The sequence below is a fragment of the Suricata suricatta genome, chromosome 9, assembly GCF_006229205.1.
Source record: "Suricata suricatta isolate VVHF042 chromosome 9, meerkat_22Aug2017_6uvM2_HiC, whole genome shotgun sequence".
NCBI classification, from domain to species: domain Eukaryota; kingdom Metazoa; phylum Chordata; class Mammalia; order Carnivora; family Herpestidae; genus Suricata; species Suricata suricatta.
The window spans coordinates 79,452,554-79,479,438 of NC_043708.1; the positions used below are offsets into that span (position 1 = coordinate 79,452,554).

Below are 26,885 nucleotides of genomic sequence, written 5' to 3' on the forward strand. Positions count from 1 at the left end.
TAGGAAAATACACCTTTTAGAATGTTTCCTGCTTTCTTTAAATAAATAAATAAATAAATAAACAAACAAACTTTGAAACAGTGAATCCAAATACAGAAATTAAAAAGTTGTGTGTACTTGGACATAGAAAATTAGTGGTTTTGCCTTATTTGGTAGGCTCAATTGAGAACGCATCTGGTTTGGGAGGCTAAGAAACAGATGGTTCTCACTGTATATTTACCACTTTCTCTTTCTCTTGGTCTTAGCAGTTGGCTCAGTTAAGCCAACAGTGCACACCTACTGTGTATGAGGAATTTTTCTGGACACAGAAGGGGAGAAAAAGATGAGTAAGGCATAGTCCATGATGTCAAATTACTTATTCTACAAATTCATATTTCCCAAAATTTGCTCCATGGAACTCCCTTGGGGTTTCTCCACAAAAGAAAAGTTTGATATCTAAATTAGTTTAGGAAACTCCTGTATCCCAGAGCCTCCTCTTAGAGACTCACAGTAAAAAGAAAAGAAAAAAAATGCTGCAGTAAAGAAAAACCTTAACTCAGAACTCCCTGTGCATTACCCCCTATATTAAGAGCCTATAGCTAGTGACCTGCAGAATATCTGGGAAAACTTGCTTTAGGTCAATGCTGTTCAATAGAACTTTCTGCAGTGTTAGAAATACTTTATGTTTGTGCCATGTAATATGGTAGTTATTAGCCACATGAGGCCATAGAGCATTTTAAATGTGGCTAGAGCAACTAAAGAACATGATTTTTTAAACTTTATTCATTTTAATTAATTTAAATTGAAATAGCCTCATGCATGTGGTCAGGTAAGTTATGGACCTTAGGGCCACCTTGCTAGGAGAAAGCCATGGTGGCTGAGTGTTCTCTAGTTTGCTAACTTGTTAAATTGTACTTGAGGATCTTAAACCTGTATTCCATAGATTTTTTCATTCAAGTTTTTCCTTTGGTAAATAAAGACTGGTGAATTGGAACATTTAAAAATGAATAAATAAATAGCCTCCTGTGGCCAGTGACGACTTCATTGAGCTGTGCAGCTCCACTATCATTCAACATAAGTCTTTTAAAACGTCTTCTAATAAGAAATTAAATTTTTCAGTATTTTGCACACAGAAAAAAGCAACAGACATTTTAGGAGATTTGGAGAGCGTTGATATTCCATGAGTTCTGAAAGTTCTGACATCTGCAAATGCCTTTCCAAAATATTTGTAGATATCCTAAATCCTGAGTATAGCCACTTTTTAATCTCTACATTTGGATCCATCTCAACATTCTGCAACTTGTAGGAAAACGGCAACTTCGATGCTCTGAGTAATTTGTCTTCCATCCGGCCTTCGGGCATGATGCAGAAGTGCACACACACTCAGAGATGAACTTTACAAATGACTCTATGGACAATGCCCAGGCTTACTGTAGGGTCTAGTCAGGTGAAAACATTGTGCAATGGCTTCATATAATTCCCAAATATTCATTATCAAAGGTTTCCTTCCTCAAAAGATTTTATTTTTACATTTATCTTTCAAAACACATCTTTTTATTTTTATAGTTATGAATAACATTAATCCAATAAAATATTTTCAGTTTTAATAGAATTGGTAGTAATCCTGAGAAAGCTATAAAAATGGCAGCTTTTATTTCTTTATTCCTTTTCTTATGATACTTGGCTTTTGATGTCTTGAAAAGGCTTTAGAACACCTCCCAATTTTTCACACACTGGCTCATTTTCAGCATTTCTGCAGGCATCCAGAGCCCACGACGCCTGCCTTCACAGGCTGCATGCTTTTGTGGCTCCGGCTTCACTTCCTGCTCTCAAAGCCTGTCTGTCCTGCAGATGAAAAGGGGCTGGAAGGAGCATTACACCCAGAAAAAGAAGCGCAGTATCTCCAACCCTGATATCAGCCAAGGCTCCCATCTCCACCATTAAAAATGCTTTAGGAAGATTTGGGAGTATGCAAAGGAGGTAGGTGTTCTCATGAGACATTTGTCTTGAATAACCTCGGGAGCGGAGATGCAGATTTTCTTCATCCCATACATGTATAGAAATTAGGATCAAATAAAACTGATAAGAACTTGCAGCCTTCACTGAGGAAATCCTCTGGCAGTCTATGTATTTATTAGACATCACTTTATTTACTTAGTGGTTTAGGTCAATAAAGTCAGCTTAACTTCAGAATTACCACTAACTCTTGCCAGGTTGAATGAGAATTTTTTTTCTGGGCAACCATCAATGAGAAAACTGGCTTGCCTTCACCAGGTTTAGCTGGTTAGGTTCTAGTATGCCCAGTAGTATTTCAGTGACTTGATCCTTAGGTTGGATTACATAATGGATCCACATATGAATTCAACTAGATATTACTGTCCAATTACTGTCAATAAACCGTTCTCCATTTTTCTCCCAAGTAAGAATATGTTTACTATCTCATAAATTAAATCTGGTGGCATTGTTGGGAGAGGGGAAGCAAAAACTATAAACAGCTCAGTTTAGTTTGTGAGTCTGAGTCATGGTTTTTATTCATAAGCTTAAGAGAAATAAAATAAAGTCTCAATCCATGAACTGCCTGTGTCAATTTGATGGGGGAAAGTAAGAGGGAATGTATTGTATATGCCATGATACATGTTTGGTTTTATTTATATAAGCCTTAGCCTGGGAAAGTAGCCCTTGAGAAGGGGTAAACATGAATTTTTTGGTGCTACTGAAACAATAATACCAACAACAGCATTTTCCCAAAACCTCGCCAACCTTTTCTATAGCAGTTCTCATGGTTGCTACAGATGATTAGAATTTGGGCAAATATCAATTCTTATCTTCCTATGAACTTAAGAAAAAACATTTTAGGTCAGCTACATAGTGCCTATGGTTAATAATTTATTCTGTGTTTCTCTATATAATCCAGGGACTGGAATTGATTGCTACCACTCTTGAAATATAAAGTGTGTTGCCCAAATTTCTCAGCAGTCTGTTAAAAGTGTATCATCTATGAATTTATCTCAACCTTTAATATTAAGGTGATTTTCTTTTTTTAGGGTATTTTGCTCACAAAAAAGCTAATAATTGCATGTTTACCACTTACTGTCTGATGCATGCATCATTCATTACTGATGCATTCATGCAGTTAGAGGCAATTGCAATAGTCCATGGGAAGGACCTTGATGGCCTGACCTGGTCTGGTGACCACATAGATGGAGGGAAGTATTGGGTGGTAAACGTATTAGGAGACCAAATTTGCAGAATTTGTGAGTGACTGGGTGTGAAGGAGCAGCTAAGTTTAAGCACCCTAGTAACTGGATCAACTAACCAGAGATAGGATTTTATGCAAAAGAAACAGATTTGGGGTTTTAAAATAAGAAATTCACCATTGAGCATGTGCTATATAGATTATCTTTGAAATGTCTCTGTGGGATTGTCTTTGCAATGTTTCTGACCATGACTCAAAGAAATAAATATGTTTAACATCATAATCTCATATTTCCACACAAATGAAAAAAAGTTTCATGAAATAATTATTCTATATAAATGTGAGGCACTCTAATATTTTCTGTTCTATTCTATTCCACATGTTAGTTTTCAAATGCTGGTCTCTATTCATTCAACTAATTTCAGACCCAGTAATGGATTATAACTCACAGTTTGAACAGCACTGCAGTGCATATTTTTACTTACACGTCTGTGGATGGGAGACATATCCGGGTTTGAAAAAGATGTGCAGATGAAACATCAGCACAGAGGCGTGATCTACTGAAATGGATGAACCGGCCCAGGGAGAGAGTACAGAGTGAGTAGGTCAAAGACCTAATTCTGAGATGTGGGGAAATGGTGCAGAGGGAGACAGGACAGCATGTGCTACAGAAGCTTGTGCAAGAGATAGTTCTGACAGAGAAGGAATAATGTTAGGTGCAGTTCAATGCTGCTAGGAGGTTGAACTAATCACTGAAAAGCTTCCATTAGATTCCAGGATGACCAGGTCACTGATCATCGTTGTGAAAGAAATGCCAGGGTGTGAAAGGGAAGAAACTAGATTTCTGCAGGTTGAAGGAGTGGGAAGTAAAGAAATACAAACAGAGTTAGACAACTCCTTCACTAAGTCTGTCTCTGAAATCAAACATTGAGATCAATGGGAAGTAGGGAAGAAAATCAGTGGGTGGACAGAAAGAGTACTGCTCTTCCTCTTGTCATTTAACTTTCTGTTTCAAAGTCTGGGCTCTTCCAGGGGCCCAGCTCTAGAGTCACAGGATTAAATGAGTAAATCTATATTTGTCTTATGCACGCTCTCTTGTATGATTGTGTCGTCTTTCATCTGGGTATGCTTGCGGGTGAATATGAGTATGTAAATTATATATAAATGTTATGTATAACAATATACACAAATTACAGTACACACACACACACACACACACACACACACACACACACACACTGTGATTTGAAAAGAACACATTTAACTGAATATATCACCAAGGTCTCTAAGTTTTTCCTTATGCCAAAGGTCCCTGGTGTACCTCTAGCTATAACATCACATTGGTGTTTTTGCTGGAGAATGCCCGAGTGTAAGATAAAGGACAGCATCAAGGCCTGCCGTCTTCCTTCTGATACAATTTCAGGTATGGACTGCAGATTCCTTTCAGTGGCAGAAAAGTCATTCAAGGCTTTATGTGCATATGCCTTGGATTTCAGCTTCAGGTGGTACAGAGTAAGAGAGTGAGTATATTTCAGTGTCAAAATCAGTCTAATTATCAGCAATGTCAAGACATATTTGAGTCATTGCCAATGATTGGTAATAAACACAACCTACTTAACATTTCTATCAAAATGCTCTATGGTTTCTAAATTAAAATCTGCCAACCTAAAGAAACATAGAAAAAGGAGATATTATAGCATCTCAGTGGAAAGACAGGTTGTTCTAGAACCCAGTTTCTCAGGCCAGCAGGACAGAGTATCTGGTTAAACTCTTCTCTCATTGCCCTTTGGTTAAAATGGAGTGTTTATAAATCACTTTGGGATTTCAGGGGAACTGTATTGATTCTGAACTAGAAGCTGTTATAAATTAAGACCTTCATTTTATACTGCTTAATTAAAAGCAGTGAAAGAGAATGACATGGTTGAGGCTATTAAAAGTAAACTCTCCTTTCTCCTTTCCTGATTATTTCAGAATATTCACACTCCTTTTGTTTGGAAAGATGTTCCAAACACAAATAAGTTACTATGTCAAACAATAGGTCTAGCGACTCAGCTTCTCAGCTTTTCCCTGGAAACCTGTCTTCTTTTCCAGGACTGAGAAGCTAAGGTGTCACACGGTCAAAAATGCTTCCATCTACTGGTCAAACTCAGGAATACACTAAATGTTCCTCCCCCACAAATCACCAGTCAAGAACACAAAATACTCAAATTGAGCAGTGCTGGGCCTCCAGGCTCAGATATTCAAAATAGTGGGTTCCTACTGATGGGGAAGGTAAATTCCAGTAACAAAGCAGGCCACTCCAACGGTGTGGAGGTGGAGTAGAGGGTAAGGTTAGAACTCAAAACACTCAAGGCTCTGCTTGTGTATTCTTTTGCCAACCTAGAAATAAATAGGTAGTAGGTTGTGATTGTGATTGCCTTGAAATATTCAGGTGAAAAGTGCTCTGCCTTTTGCACATTACCAGACTTAGTAGGCTACAGAATTCTGAGTCTAAAACCAGTATATGGAATGGTTTGATTGAGGTCGACTGACCCTTTTCTCGGTGCCTAGTTGGGTCAGTGGCCTCCTCGTGGTCAGTCATTTTAATTCATTCTTGTGGGTGAAAATACGTGACTGTTCCCCTTTCTGACTGTCACAGGGAATTGACTTGCATGGTGAGCAGTTGCCAGAGAGGACAATGGAATTTGTCTCATTCCTATGATGACTTTGGGTTCAAAATGCCAGGCTGCCTGGCTTAGGGGAAGGTGCTGTAAGTTACGGGCACTTTGGCCAAGTCTCTCCTGCACCCTTTGCTCCTGTTGATAGTCACCGTCCTGGTCTGTGATCTGACTGGATTAATTCAAAGCTGCCAGTTATCAGACTTCATCTGCATTGTTAGCATTCCTTCTAACCTGCAGCCTCTATTCATTTAAGGGTTATCTGATGGGGACTGATATTGGGTGAAGAGGAATGTTCAAATCATGCTGGCTTTGGCAAGCGGGAGCTCAAATAGCAGAACTTCAGTTTAAGAGGGGAATATTTGCTCACTGATAGGAGATTTTTGTTAGTAGCTTTGTGGAATGGGAGGGAAAAGGATTCCAGGGAAATATTCTGGCAAAGGTGACTTGAATGAATGATGTTCCATGTACTTTATTTGTGTGGCCAAAAAATGAGAAGAAAGCAACAAGGTAGGCAGGCAAAGAACAGATATGACAGGAACAGATTTCTCCAAATTATTTTCGGTCATTTTCCAGGCAAACATTCTGTAGCTGTTACACTCATTCGAACAATTTATTTGCACTGAACCAATCTGAGTAAGAAATATTAAGTTTTTAGAAGACTCAATTTTCAAGGAGTTTTCTTGAAAGACAACACATTTCTTCAAGTGTACTTCTTTTTATTATGATTATTACTAAAGTATATTTCTGAACTCATGGGGTTTCTTTCCAGACTTCCAGGCAGATAAGAGAGTCTGAAAAAAATTGTCTGGAAAGGGACAAAGCAGAGGCAGAAAGCTGTACATGAAAGAAATGCAGTTATTGTAGCTAAAACCAAACACTCTTCAAAATGGCTCACTGCATGAGCATACCGACTCAAAAGCATCTTTATTGATTTAGGGCTTGTAGCAGATTCACAGGGAAAAAAGAACCCCACAGGGATGATGAGATTCCCCAGGTCAAGACTCAGAAGCCACCTGAGAGAGAGGTCAATTTTACAGTAACTTAAAATCCTGTATGTTATACGAAGCTGGCAGTGGAGGCATTTTGCATTTTATCCTTTTAGAGAACAAAGAACTATGAAGAGGCATAGAAACGTGTAAGTGCGCTTCCTATTTACAACTGCGCTTGCAATACACTGAGCACAATCAGTAATGCCCATTTTTGAGAAAATATAGTATCTGTGCTGGGAATGCAAAAGAATGAAAGTAAACTCCTATCTAAGAGCGTTCCTAAAAATTAACTTGAAATGGATTGAAAACTTAAATGTTAGGACCTGAAACTCCTAAATAAAAACTAGAATAAAATTCCCAGAATATAAAATAAAGGAAAAGCTCCTTGGCATCCACCTTGGCAGTGATTTTATGGAGATGACACTCTAAACATAAGCAATGAAGGCAAAACCAAACACGTGGGACTACATCAAACTAAAAATCTGCACAGCAATGAAAGCAACAAAATGTTTTAGGCAACCTACAGAATGGGAGGAAATATATGTAAACCATGTATCTGATGAGGAGCTAATTTCTAAAATATATAAGGAATTCATACCCAAACAACATAAACATCACCAAATAACTCAATTAAAAAGGGGGCAAATGACTTGAAAGATATTTTTCCAAAAAAAAGATATGCAAATGGCCACCAAGTACATTAAGAGGTATGCAATATCACTAATCATCAGGGAAATACAAATCAAAACCACAATATAAATCACCTCACACCTGTCAGAGTGGCTATAACTGCAAGGATAAGACATAAGTGCTGGTGAGGAGGTGGAGAAAAGGGAATCCTTGTGCATGTGGTGGGAACGTTAAGTTGGTATAGCTATTACAGAAAATGTTTTAAAGGTTCCTCAAAAAATGAAAAGTAGAACAATCATATGATTTAAACTTTCCACTTCTGGGTAGATATCTGAAGGAAATGAAATCATTCTCAAAGAAATATTTACATCTTTAATGTTCACCACCTTATTTACAATAGTCAATACAAGGAAATAGCCTAAGTGTCCATCAACATATGAATGGAATGAGTTCCGAGCATTGAGCAGGGCACTTGTTGGGATGAGCACCGGGTGTTGTATGGAAACCAATTTGACAATAAATTATATTTAAAAAAAGAAAGAAAATGTGGTACATGCACACATACACACAGGAACATTATTCAGTCACGAAAACAAAGACATCCTGCCCTTTGTGACATGGCCCAAACTTGAGGGTACTATGCTAGGTAAGACAAAGTCAGATAGAGAAAGACATATACTGTATAATATTACTTATACGTGGAATATAAAACAAGAGAATTCATAGAAATGAAGAACAGATTGGTAGTTGCCAGATGCAGGGGTGAGGGGTGGAGGAAATGGCTGAAGGTGGCCAAAGAGTACAAACACCCAGTTACAAGATGGATGTGTTCCAGAGATATCATGTACAACATGGTGACTACAGTTAACAATATTGCGTTGCATATTTGCAAGTCGCTAGAAGAGTAGATTCTAAAACTTCTCATTACTAGAACAAGATAACTGTAACTATGTGAGGTGATGGATGTTAACAGATCTTATTGTGGTAATCACTATGCAACATATACATATATCAAATCACTGCATTGTACACCTTAAACGTACACAGTTATACGTCAATTATATTGCAATAAAGCTTGAAAAAAATAAAATGGAGAAAATAAAAGAAAGAAAAAGAAAATCGAATATCTGTAACCAAAAAACATTGCGGTGGGTCTTTCAGTGGGTTCTGTGGCCAAGCCAAGTATAAAGCTGACAAGTCCCAGCTTTGTGTCAAAGTTGCCTAGCCTGGCTGTGCCTCCATTTCCTCTGGTATTTAAAAAAAAAAAAAACAAAAAACAAAAACAAACCTCTAGGGGCTGTTGTGTAGGCTAAAAGCGTTAATTTGCAAATCAATGATGTTGATGTGCTAATCAATTAGAACAATGCCTGGAGTGTAATTGAGTTCTGTGAACAGTACTCTTTGCTCCTTGCTGCTTGGGAGCACAGCTCTTTTGTTTGGTTCCCCAGCCTGTCCTTCTTAGTGTTTTCCTCTGACTTCCACGTGCTATTATTCTTTCAGAGTCTCTGTCACTCCTCAAAGCCTTCATCTTACAAAATGTTTGGCGGGGGAGGGGGGAGGCAGTGGGGAGGGGATTGACTACTCCCTTAAGTACATGCCTTAACTGATGGCTTCCCACCTAGCCCCCACCATCCCAAGTACACAGCTCTCCCAAGTTCAAAAAGACCAGCAGCTTTTCCTGTGAGAAGGCCAGTTCCGCCCCTAACTGCCCACACCAGTCTCTCTCATTTGTCCTTTATTCTCAAAAGAAAGGCTTGATCATTTATTTTTTGCAGGGAGGGAAGCTGTCTTCAGAAAACCCTGTGTCACCACATTTATTAACAAATTGGAGAGTCTAGACATAGATAAAGCTTCTTAGAGTACAAGGAAAAATACTCTTCTTTCTTTTGAGTCTCTTATTGCTAGCGAGGGAAAATATACATTAATGTGAATAATTTCTGTTTATTGCCTGTCTCCCTCAGTAGATTGTAAGCTCTGTCAAGGCAGCAAACTTGTCCATCTTTTTTTGCATTTCACATTTATTCAGTGAATGAATAAATAACTGTGAGGAGGGGTTTTACTTAGGGAGCTGTGAACATTTTTTTTTTTTTTTTGCTCTCCCACCCTTCCCCTTGGAACATAAACAGAGGCAGTGGTGTGCTGGTAAATGTTTAAAAATCAGCACTCCAGACAGGTGGGGGAAGCCCTAATTTTAGTATTTGCCAGTTATGATGGTGTAAATATTCCTGCCAGAGGTGATTTCAAGCTACCAACATGTCTTGGCCGTTTAACAATAGTCTCTTGCAAGCATGTACCAACTGGCTCCAGCACACTAATGAAAACAGGTATTAGATTAACGTTACATCATTTAAAAGAGAAAATGTACTTTATATAACATGGATTGAAACTAGAATACGAACCCAAAAGCCACTCCTCTTTCCAGATATATAAGTGCATGTATAAACAAGTACATGATAGATACCCTCTACTCTGGGACAATGGGATCCCCAAGGGCAGGAGCCATTGTTGTTCTATTCATCTTTTCCTCTATAGTAGGAAATATATTGTCCAGCCCTGAGTAGAGCATTGGATTTTCTAAATAACTAGATTATATTGCATAGGGCTGGGGATATTTTGGGTCAGGAGAGGGGTTGACTCCAGGGTAAGGAATAAAAGACTACTTAGCTGGCGGGTCAATTTCAAAGCTTTGCTGATAGGGAAAAGGGGAGGGCAGAACAGATATCCCTGCCCCACTTCAGACTCTTCTCCACACTGTTTTAGTGACTAGGATATGGGACATGTTCATTACTTATTGTGCTTCCACTGTTCACCAGATCACTCTTTCTGACCGCTCCAGGTGCCTGGCCAATAATTGTCCCAATTCCCTTCTCACATAAAGCCCCAGAGTGGACAGGGTGAAGCAGAGACACAACCAGTTAAGAGGCACTCATGAAGGAGTTTCTCCACTAGAAGAGGACTTCAGAGGATCAAAAGGAAGACACAGTCCCTAATTCCACGAAACACAAGATTTCTCTCTCATTGGCTATCAATTCCCGCATGTTCCATTAAAACTGGTGTCTACACTTCCCTGTAATACAGAATGTAAAGACGTGTCTTCCAATTTAACTCGGTCAGCCATACTTAACATTTTCCTAGTAGACTGAAAGAATGTAAACTCAAACAAGACAGATGACTGGAATAATCTGGAATCATGCCTTTCTCTTTTCTCCTCTTAGAACATGCACAGAGTGCTGGAAGCTTATTCACTTCTGGTAAATACAGTTAATAGCAAGAAATAGTAAGATGAAGCAGGTAGAGAGATGATTAATATAAAATGGTATTAAAAATGATAGGTTACTCATTGCATTTTTTATTTTCCAAAGATGAACAATCACTTCTATTCCTCTTGATCTGGAGTTAACATAATATAAACACAAATGAATTTAGTGGCAGAAAGTATTATGATCTTTTCTTATCTGGCCCAAGTTCACAATGATGTCTAAAAATATTGCGAGGAAATTTCTATTTAGACTAATCAGTAAGGAAATAACCATTTATAGAGAAAAATAAGCATTTTTTCTTTATTATACTCATTTCTTGAGCAAAAACTATTCATTACCATGTTTCATTAAATATGTTGTTCATCAGATCAAAATGTGAACAGGAAACAACTCTTGGTGGGTTGTATGAAGCACTGACCATATAGCAGAATTCTATACTAAAAACACTAGGTACTCAGTGGTTAACAAAACAGATCTGGCATTTGTCCCTGTGCAGCTTATAGTGTTTTGGGAGAAAGTATACAAGAAAACAACAAATGAATATTTAATCAAAACTATGTGCTATGAAGGCAAAGGGTACTAGGAGAGAAAACCTCTGTTGAATGGTTAGACAAGGCTTCTCCAAAGGAAGGTACATTTAATCCAAGGCCTCAAAAATAAGACAGAGCCAGCTGGAGATAGCATGTGCCTATTTGTAGGGATAGACAAGGTAGGGGGAGGTTTAGGCAGAGTGAGCAGCATGTGTGTAGCTCTTAGGCAGGAAAGACCTTGCAGAGATGAGGAACTGAAAGAAAATCAATATGGGTGGAGCATAGTGAAGGAAAGAGAGTGGCTCACTACACTAGGGCTCCTTACATTTTCATTGAAAATAAATAAAATTCCTATGAAAAGAAATTTTTCAGGTTTACTTGGGTCCTAAATTATAATCTCATCCCAAATAGCCATTCTAATATCTCTACAGAGAATAGAAGCCATTGGGTGGGGAAGGCACACAGTCTCCTAGGCCTAAGACAGCCATGGATGAACGTGGAGACTATGAATTCTATTCAGTGGAAATAAAATACTGCCAGTGAGCTGCCAGTGATTCAGCATAGGCAGAATAATGTAGTTCCTCCACAGAGGCATGTCACTTCCCAGGGTTGGGTAAAAAAATTATACCCTCATGCCACTATCTCTGCTGTATCATCCCTGGTTAGCTGGTCATTTCAGGCTTGTACCCTCAAAGCCAGTCCTGAATTCCCCCTTACTCAGAGTCCCTATCTGTTATCATTCTTCAGATCTTCTTCATTAAGTCATTAAAAGCCACTGTTCTACCTCGTTTCCTGATCCAAGTCCTTATTTCCTCCTGTGTGAACTATGTTAATAGATTTCTATCTTGTATTATTGTTCATATTGCCTTCCTCATTCTAAGAAACAATTACCAAGTCATTTTTACAGGGAAGATGATTTTATTTCAAGTCAGAAATAATCACTTATATTTTTAAAAGACTTAAGTTCACATCAAGCCTAGGATTCAAAGTTGTTGTTACTCTAGTCTATTCCAACTCCTGTCCTCTGAATATATCCTATGTCTCAGCTAAACTTAAGGTCTTCCTTCTTATTTACTCTCCATTTTCCTTTAGCTTATTTTCTTCTCTCTGGGTTGCCACAATAATATAATTTTTAAAATTGTATTTTCCATTCTATTATCCCACTGCTCAGAAACTTTTCTTGACTTTTTATAGCTTAACAAATCCAGACTCTGCATGTTGGCATCAAGGTCCTCCAGACAACTCCAGTGGAACTATTTAGCCCTCTTACTGTTTTGCCGTATGTTTCTCACATTGCCTAAATAAAGGCTTCAACCTCTCTTCATCTATGTACCTCTTTTCATTATAGTCTTTTGCCTGGAATGCACTCTACCACATTTATCTGTTGGAATCGTATTCACTCCTAAACTTCACTTCCAATGCCACTCTCCCTCTCAATACAATGAAAGGAGTTGGATGCTTACCCATCCAGGTTCTCCTGCCACTCATTGTGAACTTTACTGAATGTCATTTACTACATTTCCTCTGCATCACATTATTATAGTACTATATTCTACTCACTTATTATATTGTTTAGAATCAGGTTTGACAAAATGTAACAGGGACTTAAAATTTAGAAGTTCACATTTCTCTTGTAAAAAATCAGTACGCAGTGTAGGGCTAGATATGGCAACTTAACTCCTCAGATACCTCAAAAACTTAGACTGCTTCCAGCGATGGCTCTCATCCTCATGGTATAAGATGGCAGCCAGAGCTTTAGTCATTAACATGAATTCTAGGCAACAGGTAGAGGAAGATACAACAAAATAAGATGAAAGGAGTGCACTCCAGATACCTTTTAAAATAAACTTTGTAGAATTTATAGAGAAAACACACACTTTCTAAGTTTACAGTTAGATGAATTTTGACCAACACTGATCAATAACATAATTGAAATCTGGGAATTTTATATCAACCCAGAAAATTCCTTTGTGCTCTTTTGCAGTTAATCATCCCAACTCTGGCTCATATTAATGGAGTAAAATGGAAAAAGAACATCTCAAAAAATCACTTGATAAAATTCAATACCCTTTTCAATAAAAGTCTTATCAAAATAGGAAGAGAAAGGAACTTCCCTAACTTGATAAAAGGTATCTGTAAAAAATCTATACCTAGCCTCATACTCAGTGATATGAGACTAAATATATCCTCTTATAATCAGGAGAAAGGCAAGAATGTTCATGACCATCACTTGTATTCAACACTGCATGGGTGGCCTAGCCAGTGTAATAAAGCAAGGGAAAAAAAGGCACTGGAAAGTAAAGATTAAATGATCTCTGTTTGCAGACAGCATGATCATTCATATAGAAAATTACTTGGAATTTATTAATTTTTAAAATTTTTTTATTTTTTTAATTAATTTATTTTTTTGAGAGAAAGACAGAGCATAAGTGCGGGAAGGGCAGAGACAGAGGGAGACAGAGCAAGCTCTGCACTGTCAACACAGAGCCTGTCACAGGGCTCAAATTCATGAACCATAAGATCATGACCTCAGCCAAAATCAAGAGTTGGATGCTTACCCAGTCAAGTGCTCCTGGAATTTATTTTTACACAAAGCTTTTAGGACTAAGATAAAGGTCAGTATACAGAAGTAAACTGTATTTCTATATACCATTAGCAAACAATCAGAAACTAAAATTAAGTAGATAAACTTCTTGGCATTTATTCAAAAAATTTTATGTACCTTTCTTTCCACTCCTTTTGGGAAAAGTCTCTCATATGTTATTAGATTCTTGTGTTGTCTCAAGTCATTGAGTCTTCAATTTTTCTTCAGTTTTTTCCTCTTTATACTTCAGTTCAGATAATTTCCACTTCTTTGTCTTCATATTCACTGATCTTTTCTTCTACGGTATTTCTTCTGAAGTATCTTCCTTATCCTCATGCACAAAAAACCTCAGGGTCCCTATGTGCTTGTTGTTGAACCCCTCATGTCTATTGTTCCCTTTCTGAGCATGTGGTCCTTCCCTTTCCTATAACTTTTTTGCCCTCTCCCCAAGCTGTGGGACAGCTGCATTCCTACTAAATGTAAAGCAATATGAACATCATTATTTCATGTGTTCTAAACCCCCAAGTTTTCTATTTCCTTGGGACAGAATATTGCATGTGGGGTGGGATAGTCAAATTTCAATAACCCCTGTCAGTTATACAACAAGCCAGATCCCATAACAAAATTTTACACAATGGAAATAAACTCAAATATTCTTAGCATTGTGCAAGTTAATCTGGATGTGTTTAACTTTGTACTGGTAATTTTCATATATGTGCAATGTTTGGGTTAGAAATAAAACAGACTGGACTTTGTCACCTAAACAAATTATAAAATTATTTATTATAATCATTAACATTATTAAAAATTATTAATTCTATTAAATACATTTTCATTTCAGATATTGTATTTTTCATCTCTAGAAGTTCTTTTTTATTATTGGCTTATTTCTTTATTATGATAATGCTCTTTAGGAACTATTGATCACATCTGTAATGGCTGATTTAAAATCATTCTGTTTTAATTTCATCATCAATGTCATTTCTGATTCTGTTTGTAATTTCTCCTATTTTGTGGTAACAACTGGCTGGGGTTTTTTTTTTTTTTTGCTTATCTGGCAAATTTTTATTGAAAATCATATTATACAAGTTACAATCATATTATACAAGTATTTACTGTTTTCTTCCTTTAAAGACTGTTGAAGTAGTATTGTTAGGTAATTAAGTTACTTGCAAAGCTTGCATTTACAAGCCTGCATTTACTGTTTGTTTTTAAGCTTTGTTAGGATTAGTCTAGAGCGGAGTTTACCCTAGGACTAATTCAGCCACAGTAACCAAGCCATGGCCCTTCTAGGCTTTCTATTGAACCTCCTGCGTGTTGAAAGAGGTTTCTCCACTCTAGCTGAAAAGAGTTTGGATAGCTCTCATTCTAGTTAAAGTTCTACAGTTCCTTGATAGTTATTTTTACCTAGTGTTGCTTTTTGTTGAGTTTCACTTTATACATGCATAAAGAGATTTTTTTATGAATGTTTCTCTGCACAGATTGCTTCTCTCCAAGACTCCTACAAATTCTGCTTCAGCCTTCCCAAAATCCCATGGTTGTCTTTTCAGCTCAGAAAACTGTCTAGTACTTTCTGGGGGCCGGCCCCCTCAGTCCGTCTTCGGTAGGCAGAAAGCAAGCCCAATAGCAGTCTTCACCTCAGTTTCCCTTTTGTCAGTGATCACAGTATCGCTCCGCCTATTTTCTTAGTGTCTGAAGGAGTTATTTCATATATTTTATCCAGTTTTCTCGTTGTTCATGTAAGTATACTGGTTCTGCAGTAGTCAGAGCATAAATCAATCATAAATAGATTTTGAAGAATTATATCCTTTCTTTTTACCACTCAGCTTTACCTACAGGCTATCATTACCGACAAAGGAGACTGGAAATGTTGCTTTTTTCTGGATGACCATATGCCCAGAGAACAAATCAGGGAAGTGTGGATTCTGAGAAAGGGTGAGCATTATCTGCCATAATTGTATAGTTATTAGGTCACTTATCAGTTCCCTTAGAGGAGGGTCACTGTTGTTTTGTTTTGTTTTTGTTTTTGTTTATCTTTTAGGTTACCTGGTGCTCATGAAAAGCTAAGGAAATATAAAATTGAACAGAATATGGTCTTGAACACTGAACTCAGAATAATCCAATACACCAAAGAGAAAATTAGGCATGAGAAAAGAAGACAATGTATGCTGGCAGAAGAGAGCCTTGGGAAAAAAACAAATTGGAAATTATCTTGAATCTCTAAATGCATTAACCCACAGATTATTTAGAAACTCTGTTGAGGGGCACCTCGGTGGTTCAGTTGGGTAAGCCTCTGACTCCAGCTCAGGTCATGATCTCATGTTCGTGGGTTCGAGCCCTGTTTTGGGTTCTGTGCTGACAATTCAGAGCCTGGAGCCTGCTTGGGATTCTGTGTCTCCCTGTCTCTGTCCCCCTCCCCCTCTCATGCTCTGTCTCTCTCTGTCTCAAAAATAAATAAAACATTAAAAAAAAAAACTCTGTTGAGAAACTGGAGACTGCAGAGGCCTTGTTGCTCCCCTCCCCTTCGATGAACTTTTCTTGTTACCCATGACATTTTTTTCATAGCTCAGATCATCTGCAAGCTACTAAATAAAGCCTTTTCTCACTACCCAGCCTATGGCAAATAGCTCTTCTACAGCATGATTTGTGTCGATTTTTTAATGTAAATGATGATTCATATAGTTTATTTCTACCCTCAAGAAGGTGGAAGCTATTTGAAATGGTTAAAAAAAATAATTATCTTTTATTTTTGTTAATTCTTTGTTTTCCTCACAGTGCCTGCCACAGCGAACACAGAACATGTCAAGTAAGAACACTGTTCCTTGATCTAGCATTAAACATCTGGTTGAAAGTTGTTTGAGGGTCACTTGAGACCTCAAAAAACAAGAGACATGGGGATATCACCTGTCTTCTGACAAGTTGGGGTGATGGGACTTCTTTCTCAGGGAAGTGGCCCTTGACTCCTCTATTGAAATGGGCAAACACATAGCACCACAGCCATTTCTAATTTTATTTTTTCCCTTAACTGATTATAAATATAATTTTCTTTATTATATGTCTCTATTTCAATTCAAATAAAGGCTGGGAGTTTTATTCTTTTTCATCACTGCTCTATTCCTAGTACATGAACAATAGTGGAATAAAAAAAATAGGAGAAGATAACAAAGGAAGTTAAATGAGAAGGACCCCATGGAAGAAACTGAGATGAAATCTTCAAGTGTGGTGGGATATTGGCCATGTTTTATATGACAAAGGGGATTATATTTGATGATAAGATGATTTGGGTAGCTCTTGAAAGGCCATGTAAAGAAGAGTTGTGGAAGAGTTTTCTCTATCCTATTTAATTCAGCCAATTCATAGTCTGAGTCTGTAGGAGAATCTTTCAATAGTCCAAGTAGAAGATGACTAGTCAAAGAAAACTTTATGAAGAATGGATTTGTAACTAAAAAGTAAAACAAACAAAAATCCCCCATAAATGCATGCTCTTTTTTTTTTTATATATTCTTCAATCAATGAATGTAGTTATCTTTTATATATAGTTTTTTAGTTGCCATGAGTCTTATAAAGACAGTATTTTTAACAACTGATTCCTGCCCCTGTTTTTTCCTGCCTTATGATTTGAAAATGGGTGTTTTATTTTCTTCTCCTTTTCCCATTTAAACCAGAATCCCTTCTCTATTCCTTGGTCTACATTTCAGCACAAAGGGGCTCATTATTGCAAAGTTAAAAAGCCATAAGCAAGAGGAGTTCATAAGGCAAACTGCAACAAGGGCACAACTATCATCTTACAGTCAGAACCACTCTGAATTGCTGGGTGGCACCAGAAAGCTCACTGGTACCTTGGCATATGGCAGTGGGAACCTGGTAATTTGGATAGGTTAAATGTTGGTATGGAGTTACCATTAGGCTTTCATCCAATTCTGAGGTGTGTGTGAGTGTTGTAGTGGACAGGGACAGGAAAGGGAGAGGAAGTAAGGAAACAGGAGAGAAGATGAGGGGAGAGAAGCATGATAAACCAATCCTTGGCTCTGCCAACTTCATGTTTTTATTATAAATGACCTAAAGGGGTCATGGCTCCAACTCTATGGTTTTTCTCTTTCCATGGATCTCAGTATTTTGTTGGCAGCTTTCTTTGGCTGAAGCCCACCAACCTGATTGGTTAATTGGCTTTGCCCACCCTACTTCTTTATCAAAAGAGTATCTGGCAGAGTGCGATTCAAATTCCACAATGTATACAGCTTTCAAACAACCAAAGACATGAAAATTGTGAGCAAAGGAGAAATGGAGGTTGGGTTCCGGAGGAGAAACATGTATGAAGGTGGTAGACCTTTCTTTCATTGTGAATTTGTTTCAGACATATGCTCACATGCTTCTGGTCTGAAACCAGAATCTCAGCATGTCACAAATTCCATGGCTATCTAGAACAAGGGATCAACCAAGAGAGTTACAAAGAAGTATCCCTTGAAGCAGGCATAAATTGACAGTGTGAGAAAACATGGCACCCAACTTTCTCCCAACACAATCCTCAGCAGTAGGTTCAGATTAGGTACCCAACCTTGTAGCCAGGTCTCAGGACAATGGAACACATTTACCCATCTGAATGTTGTCTGTGAATTTGAAAGCTTAAATTTATAGAGCCCAGTGAGCTGAAAATTATAGGGCATTGTGCCACATAGGAGACTAATTTCATGTTTGAGATTTGCAATTTCAAATTTAGTTAAGAATAAAAGATCCTTTACAAGAACATAGTAATTTGTTCCTCTTACACTCTTGGTGACAAACTTCTTATGGTTGGCAAACCTACTAACCCTTTGTGACTTAGATAAAGAAATCTATGAACCAGGTGGGTGGATAACACCTGCCACCCAGTGACTCCTGACATGAAGGATATCTCCTTTTTGCAAGGAGTACATCAAAGCCCATAAGCAATATAGATTGCATAAACTCAGTGGCACTCCTCCTGTCTGCCTCAAGCCCCTGGGATAGGGTAAAGAAGGGGCACTTCTTCTTTGGTCCTTTTTGATCTCACTGTGGAAGCCTCTGATGTCTTTTCCTGACATTCATTCATCCTCTTCCATCTGTGTCTATCACCACAGCATTTTTGTGTGCCAGTTTAATGACTTCATTGTGCCTGCAATAACACTTAGCCACTTCTCTCTTGTATTGGAAAAAAAAAGAAAAATCTCAATCTAGTCTGGGCTTAGGTGATAAAAAAAAAAAAAACATTTTAGCACTGCAAATAAACTATCTAAATGTGTTGGGAGATTTTCCTCTTTCTTGCTAAATGCTAAGAATTATACCACATGGAAGTGAAATGTGCATGGCCAGGGAGGTTAGGAAAATAATCCCAGAGGACAGGGTGACAGAAGGGAGAGTGGTGGTACTTACCACGCACAAGGCTGTGGCTCTGTGTGATACCTGCTATGCTATGCCATCAACCTGGGGCTTTCAGATCAAGGAGACCCTTTGGCCAGCCTTGTGTAAACCAAGCCCCATGGCTTTAAGACTGATGAGAAGAGTCTGCCTACCCCTGAATCTTAATGATGAAGTCATCAGACTCATATTTTGAACTTCACTAATAAACCTGAGCTTTGGATCCATCTACATTGGTAAAATAGGAATGATTATCCTTTCCCATCTCCTCTTCCCCTGCTCCTCACTACAGGGGTTCCTATTCCCTTCTTGGGCTGCTGAGAGGATCAGGAGTCAACACTGACAGTGATGATAATAGCATTAGCTGCCATTTGTATACATTCCATGTGCTAGATTCTTTCCACCTCAATCCTTCGATAAGCTAAGGACAAGAACAGTGCTATCCTCATTTACCTATGAACAAACTGAGAATGAGCAAAGTGGAGAAACTACCAAGGAAATAAAACCAGCAGTGGTGGGCATCTTTAAAGGCCATGCCTTCACTGAGCTACTACATGTCATTTAATTTGTGAAACATGTACATATTTGATATTTGTGACAGTTATGAAAGCCCTTTGCAATGATAATACTGCAACTGTAAATTCTCCTTGGTGCCTTAAGAAATATTTGAGCAGAATGTTTAGAAAAAGACACCTGATAGGTTAGATGGGTAACACCTCACGGGATAGACCATGGAGGTGCTTTTGACAGAGATCTATGAATTCCCTCCGTTAGCTCACTTGACTTTCAAATTCACTGTGGGGTCTAAAGGAAAAAAGGAAATGCTGAATAACACTTGTTAATTCTCCTCCTTTAACACTTTCTGGTATCTCAACCTCTCTGATGCCAAGTATTTTGGATCAAATAGTAATACATAAATTTTATATAGAGAACTTATAAACATCCACATTTAAACTTCCATCCATCTTGTCATGAGAAAATTAATCTGTTCAAGAAGCAATAAATTATACCCCAAAAGTCTGTAAGTATTCTGAATTATAAATGTCCCGTAGTTTGGGTGGCCTTTATGCTCCAGTTTGCCTGCTTGTTCCAGCATAATTCACTCTCATACTCATAATTCACTAGTTTGAAGAATAAATTATGTGGTCAACCTACCCAAAGGTAAAGAATTAAATGCAGAATTTCACTTGCAACTAACGGATTTCGATAATACGTTGAGATACACCTTGGACCATCCAGGGACACAACCATGCTTCTCCTGCACATGGGCAATTCCTTTGGCAAGGTATATATTTAGGGCGTCAGTAATTGTCTTTTAGCTCTCTTTATCCTTAAGTGAAAGCCCCTCTCTGGGCCAACCCCTCAATTTTTGCTTCCCAGCCAGGCTGCACATTAGAATCACCTGGTGAGACTTCTAGACTCAAGGGTGCCTCAGTCCCACCTAGGACCAATGCAGCCAGGACTTCAGGGGTAGAGCCTAGGAAATGGCATTTCTCAAAAGCCATCCAGACAATACTTTTGACAGTGCAGCCAGCAATTATGACTGGCAACACATGAACAGGCAGAAGTTAATAAAAGTGAAGTATAACAGATCCATTGGCAAGGAGTGGGAAAGAAAGATATTTATTTGTTGCTACCTTTTGTATCATATGAAACTCATACGTGTTTATGTCAACTTAATGAAGTGTGGTATTGTTAAAAAAGTGATTTGGTGAACAGATACTGAGTCTTGTCTCCAACTCCAATATTTGTCTCTCTGTAACTTTATTTAGTCTGTTGCACCTTCTTGTTTATTGTATGTGCCTGTTTTGTGGAGTTACAATGGGGATGGGATTGTTCAGGAGGGACTGTGTATGAAAACAGAACCGGTAACTGTTAGCATCGTTTCTTCTAAGGGATAAAACTCTTGTATTATTTTACTTATTTCAGAAAATGCTCACTGAGAAAGGAGAGGAGTAGTGCTTCGTTGTGCACAGAAAGACATGTGGACACGAAGTTAGGGGCTAGGACATGGCACCATGCAGTGAAGCAACCCAGACCTGTAACTAACAGTCAAAATTCCATGTCATTAATTTAATGCTCTGTGAAAATTTGAGCACTGTGAAAAAGAAGTTTCACTATTTTCCCTATTCATGGGAGTATTTTTACAGTATTATTAGACCTATTTTATGGTTATTTATTGCAATAAATGTTTATTTTCCTTTGAAATGTACTAAATCATATCTTAATCTCTTTGCTATAATTTTTCCATGGAAATAAAATAACATTTCAGTTGATGCAATTTCAGTGTGCTGGGAGCTTAGTCTCTTGTTTCAGGGCCAGCCTAGAAGCTGTGCCTGGGGGTGGAGGGACCAGGCCAGAGACTTGCCTTCCTGATGCAGGTCACTACAGTGTAGAATTGCTGAATTCTTCACTGACAACTCTACTCCAAGTAACTTGAATTCTTTCCTTTAGTTTTTTTTTTTTTTTTATAATTTCTGTGTAAATAACATTTAGTCCATCCTAGGATTCTATCCTAAAAGGTAATTTCTCAGCATTTCCTCAAGCTTCCTCTCCAAACTTCAATCATGAGTCTAATTCTTCAGGCCTCCTTTCTCTTCCCTGATGATTTGCCCTTGTTTTCTCTGGGGAAAGAAGGGCACAGAGAAATGAGCAGAGACTTTCAATACTACATGTCCAAAAGATGATCTACCCCAAATTGGTACCCACTATACCAGCTCTTGTGGGTACAGAAGGGAGGAAGCCACAACATGTTGTAGGCAGGAAATTTTACTAGTCTTCAATAAGTCAGCTACAGTAAGGGTAGAGCAAAGAGGTATGGAATGAGACTGTTGGGGTTCTGCTTTCATGGCAACAATGATTAAAGTACAAGTTGAGCAGTAAATTCAGGGCCATTCCTTAGACTAGGTTTGGTGTCTAAGCCTCTGTATAATAATAATGTATAATATTATGTTAAGTATGAATAGGAAAATAATCCCTAGAATTATATCCTTCAGATTGGTGGACCAGCAGAAATAAAAATGAAGTCCAATGATTGTCATTAATAGCTATAATTCCTGCCCATGTTTCTCTTCAGGATTCTTTAGTGGCCTCATGCTGACTAGCAGAATTGGTGATTCCCTCTTAGTTGGACAGAGATCTGTCCAGATAAATGCTTGATAGTAAGGTCCCCCAACTGCTTGATAGCAGATTTAAGTCACTGAAAGTCCCAAATGGCATGAGAGAGTTGGGAAAACTAGTCAAGGTGCTGATGTCCTCATGAAATCATACATAACTTAAAAAATTATTTGAATAGAAAAAGGCTGGCTGAAAAGTGGTAAAGGGGAGTAGGGTGGGAATGCAGAAAAAAGCTTAAAAAGAAAGTAATTGTAAAATTTGCTATGAAATGCTTCCTGGGTCCGTCTCATAAATCCAGATAGACTTCCTGGAGGAGAAAGACTGAACAAGTACTTTTGAGCTATATTTCAAATTATAAGATTTTTTTAAGGTTGATTTATTTATTTTGAGAGAAAGAGCACAAGATGGGTAGAGATAGAAGGAGAGAGAGAGAATACCAAGCAGGTTCCTCATCATCAACACAGAGCCCCGTGGGGGATTTGAACTCACGAGCTGTGAGATCATGACCTGAGCAGAAACCAAGAGTTGGACACTTGACTGAATGTCACCAAGGCACACCAGAAAGATTCATAAGTGAACAAGAAATGAAAGACTAGACCTCAGAGTAACTGAGGAAGTGTGCAAAAGTGAAAGAGGGAAGCCATTAGCATAGCAGAGTTAATGTGATGGAGAACATTACTCTTCATATGTGTGCCTATCTGCTTGATAAGCCTCTGAAGGGCTGAGACTGTTCACCTCTATGTTCTACACATAACAGAGCTTCACAAATGACTGTTTAAAAAAGAAATACATGAGTAAAGAACTACATGAATAAATGAGTAGATGGGGGTATGAATGAAGTCATAAGTGGGGGTGTTCCCTATAAGTGACATTGCAGGCAGCCTTGGCTATGAGTTTAGGACTGTTGTTTGTGACCTCTCATCTTCTTTTGCCCAACCATACAGCTCATGGTGGTATTTCAGAGCATTTTGCCATTAGCAAACGATGCTTGCTTTTGGCCTTTAGAAGGAAGACTGCAGTTAACAGTTATATTGGCTTTAAATTTAGCAGCATTGGGCAAGAATAGAAATGTTCTAATCCTGTCTCCTCCTACGGAATGTGAATTGTGGTCAGAGTAATATGTTTTTGACTCCTGTGATTTAGATCAAATTTCATAGGCCAGACAGGGCGTAGGGAGCCAGGCTGCAATAGCCACTCTCCCTGGTAAACAGTGTCACACCTCCTTTGGACAGCCCAGGCACCATGTGTGCCCTGGCATTAGAGACACCTCGCCAGGGCTGGTCTGTTCTCCCTGCCTATTTCCCTGCCCTGTGTTCATGTGGCGTTTGGCTTCCTATTCTTAGAACTGGGCAATGCGATGATGTGCAGGTGTGAAGGGCACACACACGTGTGCCCAGAGAAGGCTGCCCCAGAAAAACACGCCCAGGGCCTGGATGCAACTCAGAGTTTTAGGTTTCTACTTCTCATAAGAAAAAAAGGGCACTAGTTATAAAACTTCCACTGCAGAAGGTTGAGTTGCCTAGCAAGGCAATGCTATCTGATGGGCCGTTCTAACTCTGTAAAGTAGACCCGGGAAGGTGTCAGAAGCATATGTGCACAGGCATAAGCCAGCAGGAAAATCCACTCCTTCATCGGCCACTAAAGAAATGGTTCCCCAGTGGCCTGCTAGATTTAACACTGGTATCTCTCTGCCACCATAGGGGCTAAGAACCTTTGTTTTGGCACAGATAAGTCATTTCACCCATTGCGCTACAGTCATTGTTAAACATGCTACTGCCACAGAATTCTACATGCAACCAAGGAGTAGAAAGATTTTACCTTCGGAGAAAATACTGTGGGTTTTGCAGTCTTCTAGAGGACGTCCCAACGATTTTACCCCTCTTCCCACTTGATAGCATTAACAACTTAAAGATACCTAGAAAGGTCAATTTCAGAAGAAAAGAGAATATGAAAAGGAGACAAGTTTAAGAGGGTGAAGAAATGAAACATAACTAATGTATATCAGTTTTACTGAGTTGAGATTATGTATTTTAAGGAATTCTGTACAACCAGACAGGCATTCTTCACTAATTTCCTTTTCATTTATCCATTTATGAATTTATGTTAGGGAAGAAACCACCTTTATTTCCTAGGTCACAGATACTCAGCCTATGAAAGTATTAAGGTCTTATCAAAGCTCTGCTCAAATCCATCAAGGGAATAAAGATCCATGGGATACTTCGTAGTAGCTAAACGTAGTGAGTCTTAGATTGCCTGGCCAAACATTCTCTTCTTCCCTCTGTTACCATTCACAGACATGTACTGAGAATATTCATCAGGTGTGGAGACTAATTTGGACTGTAAGGAAGTTAATGTGTGGGCTCCATATATAATCTTTAAAAGTAGGAGTAATATCATATGTTAGTTTTCTCTTTCGTGCCCACTCCTTGAACGTTCTGATTATTATTAGATTAGGTCCATCTTTTATTAATTCCCTTTACTCGGTAATATTTCCTAGTATGTAAATTAAAAAAATATATTTGATTTAACTAACTGGATGAGCATTTAAAAGCTCTTTCTCATAACTGATCATAAGCACTGAATTTTCCCTTCTATTTTTTTCTTTGAGTTTCTTCTGCTTACTGAATATTTTACCTTCAACCAGGAAGATGTTTTTTTATTGTTAATGGTTTCTTTTTCTTTTCTGTGAGGTTTATTTTTAATGCTTCTAAAGTCTATCTCTCATATCAGTAAACTATAGTTCCTGAGATATATGATATCTGCCAATAAATTTTTGTTCTGCTATTCAATGAAAAGATTGTATTTGCATTGATCAAAAATTATCCTCAGCTCAGAGCTAAAAATTATCTCCAGATTAGATGTGTTTACTCCACAATTAAATAGTTTGTATTTAAGCAAAATATTCTATGTGATTAGTTACACTGGTTAAAAAAAAAATAACACAGCCCTTTGCACAGGCCTTCAGAAATTTAACAACTCACACAGTCAGGCTCTTAAATGCAAATCTGTGAGGATAAGACATATTGACTTCTTGGCTAGTGTTCATTGGGTGATACAAAAGCCTTGCAGCCCAAACAGAGTCTTACTTTCTCTGTCAGTAAGAACAAACTGTCAAAATACTTCCATGGAAGGGTGTGTCATTAATGGAAGCATTTCAGATGTTTGTATGAGAGAGTCAGGAGATTCCCTCTGGATTACCCTGCACAACACCACATACTAGACTTTATATTGTGAGGAAATGTGGTTTGGATCACGTGTACCAGTTACCCTTGGAATCAAATCTAAGTGCTCCAGAAACGGGGCTCTACAAGGCTGATTTAATGTAAAGCATGATCATCCCAATGTGGCAGATAATGCTGCTCGAAAAAGATCACATTATTAGAGCTATGTAATTTACAGGGAAGCCTGGGGTTCCCCATAGTTAGGAGATATTCAACGTGACAGACGCTATTGCCTGAGGCCACTCTAGTATCCTCATCACATATAAAATCATCACAGTTCCATCATCTTTTAAAAATAGGTTTAAGGACATATATATGCATATATGTGTATGTGTACATATGTGTATATATGTGTGTGTGTGTGTATATGGGTACAAATATGTATCATTCAGGACTCCACTAAAGAAAACCAGACTGGGGCCAATGAAATTAATCCATCATTATCCTGTTGGCCTGCTCTATCTTCTACGGAAGCTGAGGCTCTTTTCCACAGCTGGCTTGCCAGTGGTCTTGAGCCCCAGGAGACCTATGACTACCATGATTCACTGATCATGCAGAAGCCAAACTGGCTCCTTCTTCATCCTGAGGCTTCATCTCAGGACCTTGGCCTCTCTTCTCTCTTAACAAAGAGAAAAGGACAGCAATAAGAATGAGAGCCAGATAAAATACCAAGCTATCCTCTTAACATTACCATCAAAATGAAAACAAAGACTCATTAAGAGTTCAGTATTTGAACTAAGGATTTGGAAAAAAAATTGGGAAAGAAGAATGTTTCCAAACAGAGGTTGTAGAACTTATTTTAATGAGACCTCAATGATCTTTGGGAAATTTAATAGGAAACATTATTCTCACTGGTTTAAATGAGCTGTGTTTTGAGCATTGAAAATGGGAAACATAAATAGGAAAATAAAATCTGTTCAAATCTTTGGAACTTATGTAATTCTTTAACTAGCTATAAAAGTATATTTGGAATAATATGTATTGGAATTTGGGGAATCTTCTTGTCTTGCCATGCTCCCTTTGCAAGCATCCCACTAATCCCCAGAAGACTTTGGCCAGCTCCTCGTTTGTGGCCATTAACAAGCTTTGTATCTAGCGAGTACTTACCATGTACTATGTATGTGAGGCATGCGGAGTGGTCTCTATTCTCTCAAGAGCTTCTCAAAGAGAGAGACACATATAGAAATGAAGGCGTGAAAGAAGTGTGAATATGAATGGGTGGTAAAACAGACCCAAGAAGGAAGACTTCAGGTGGTTTTGCAGAAAACCAACTTGCTGAATGATCACCTTTCCTTTCCCAATGACTAGTCACCCAATTTCTTTTTCTTTTAACTATTTAATTGAAG

At 38.2% G+C, this 26,885-nt stretch overlaps 1 long non-coding RNA gene across 1 annotated transcript in view; it reads right to left on the bottom strand.

The window, feature by feature from the left end:
• Positions 1-21,739: 21,739 nt before the first annotated feature.
• Positions 21,740-26,885, bottom strand: part of LOC115300701 — a 30,655-nt gene continuing 25,509 nt past the window's right edge. The window contains exons 2-3 of the long non-coding RNA XR_003912789.1: positions 24,137-24,233; positions 21,740-21,825 (exon numbers count right to left, since the gene is read on the bottom strand). This is a non-coding gene — a long non-coding RNA (uncharacterized LOC115300701). The remainder of the gene's footprint in view (positions 21,826-24,136; positions 24,234-26,885) is intronic.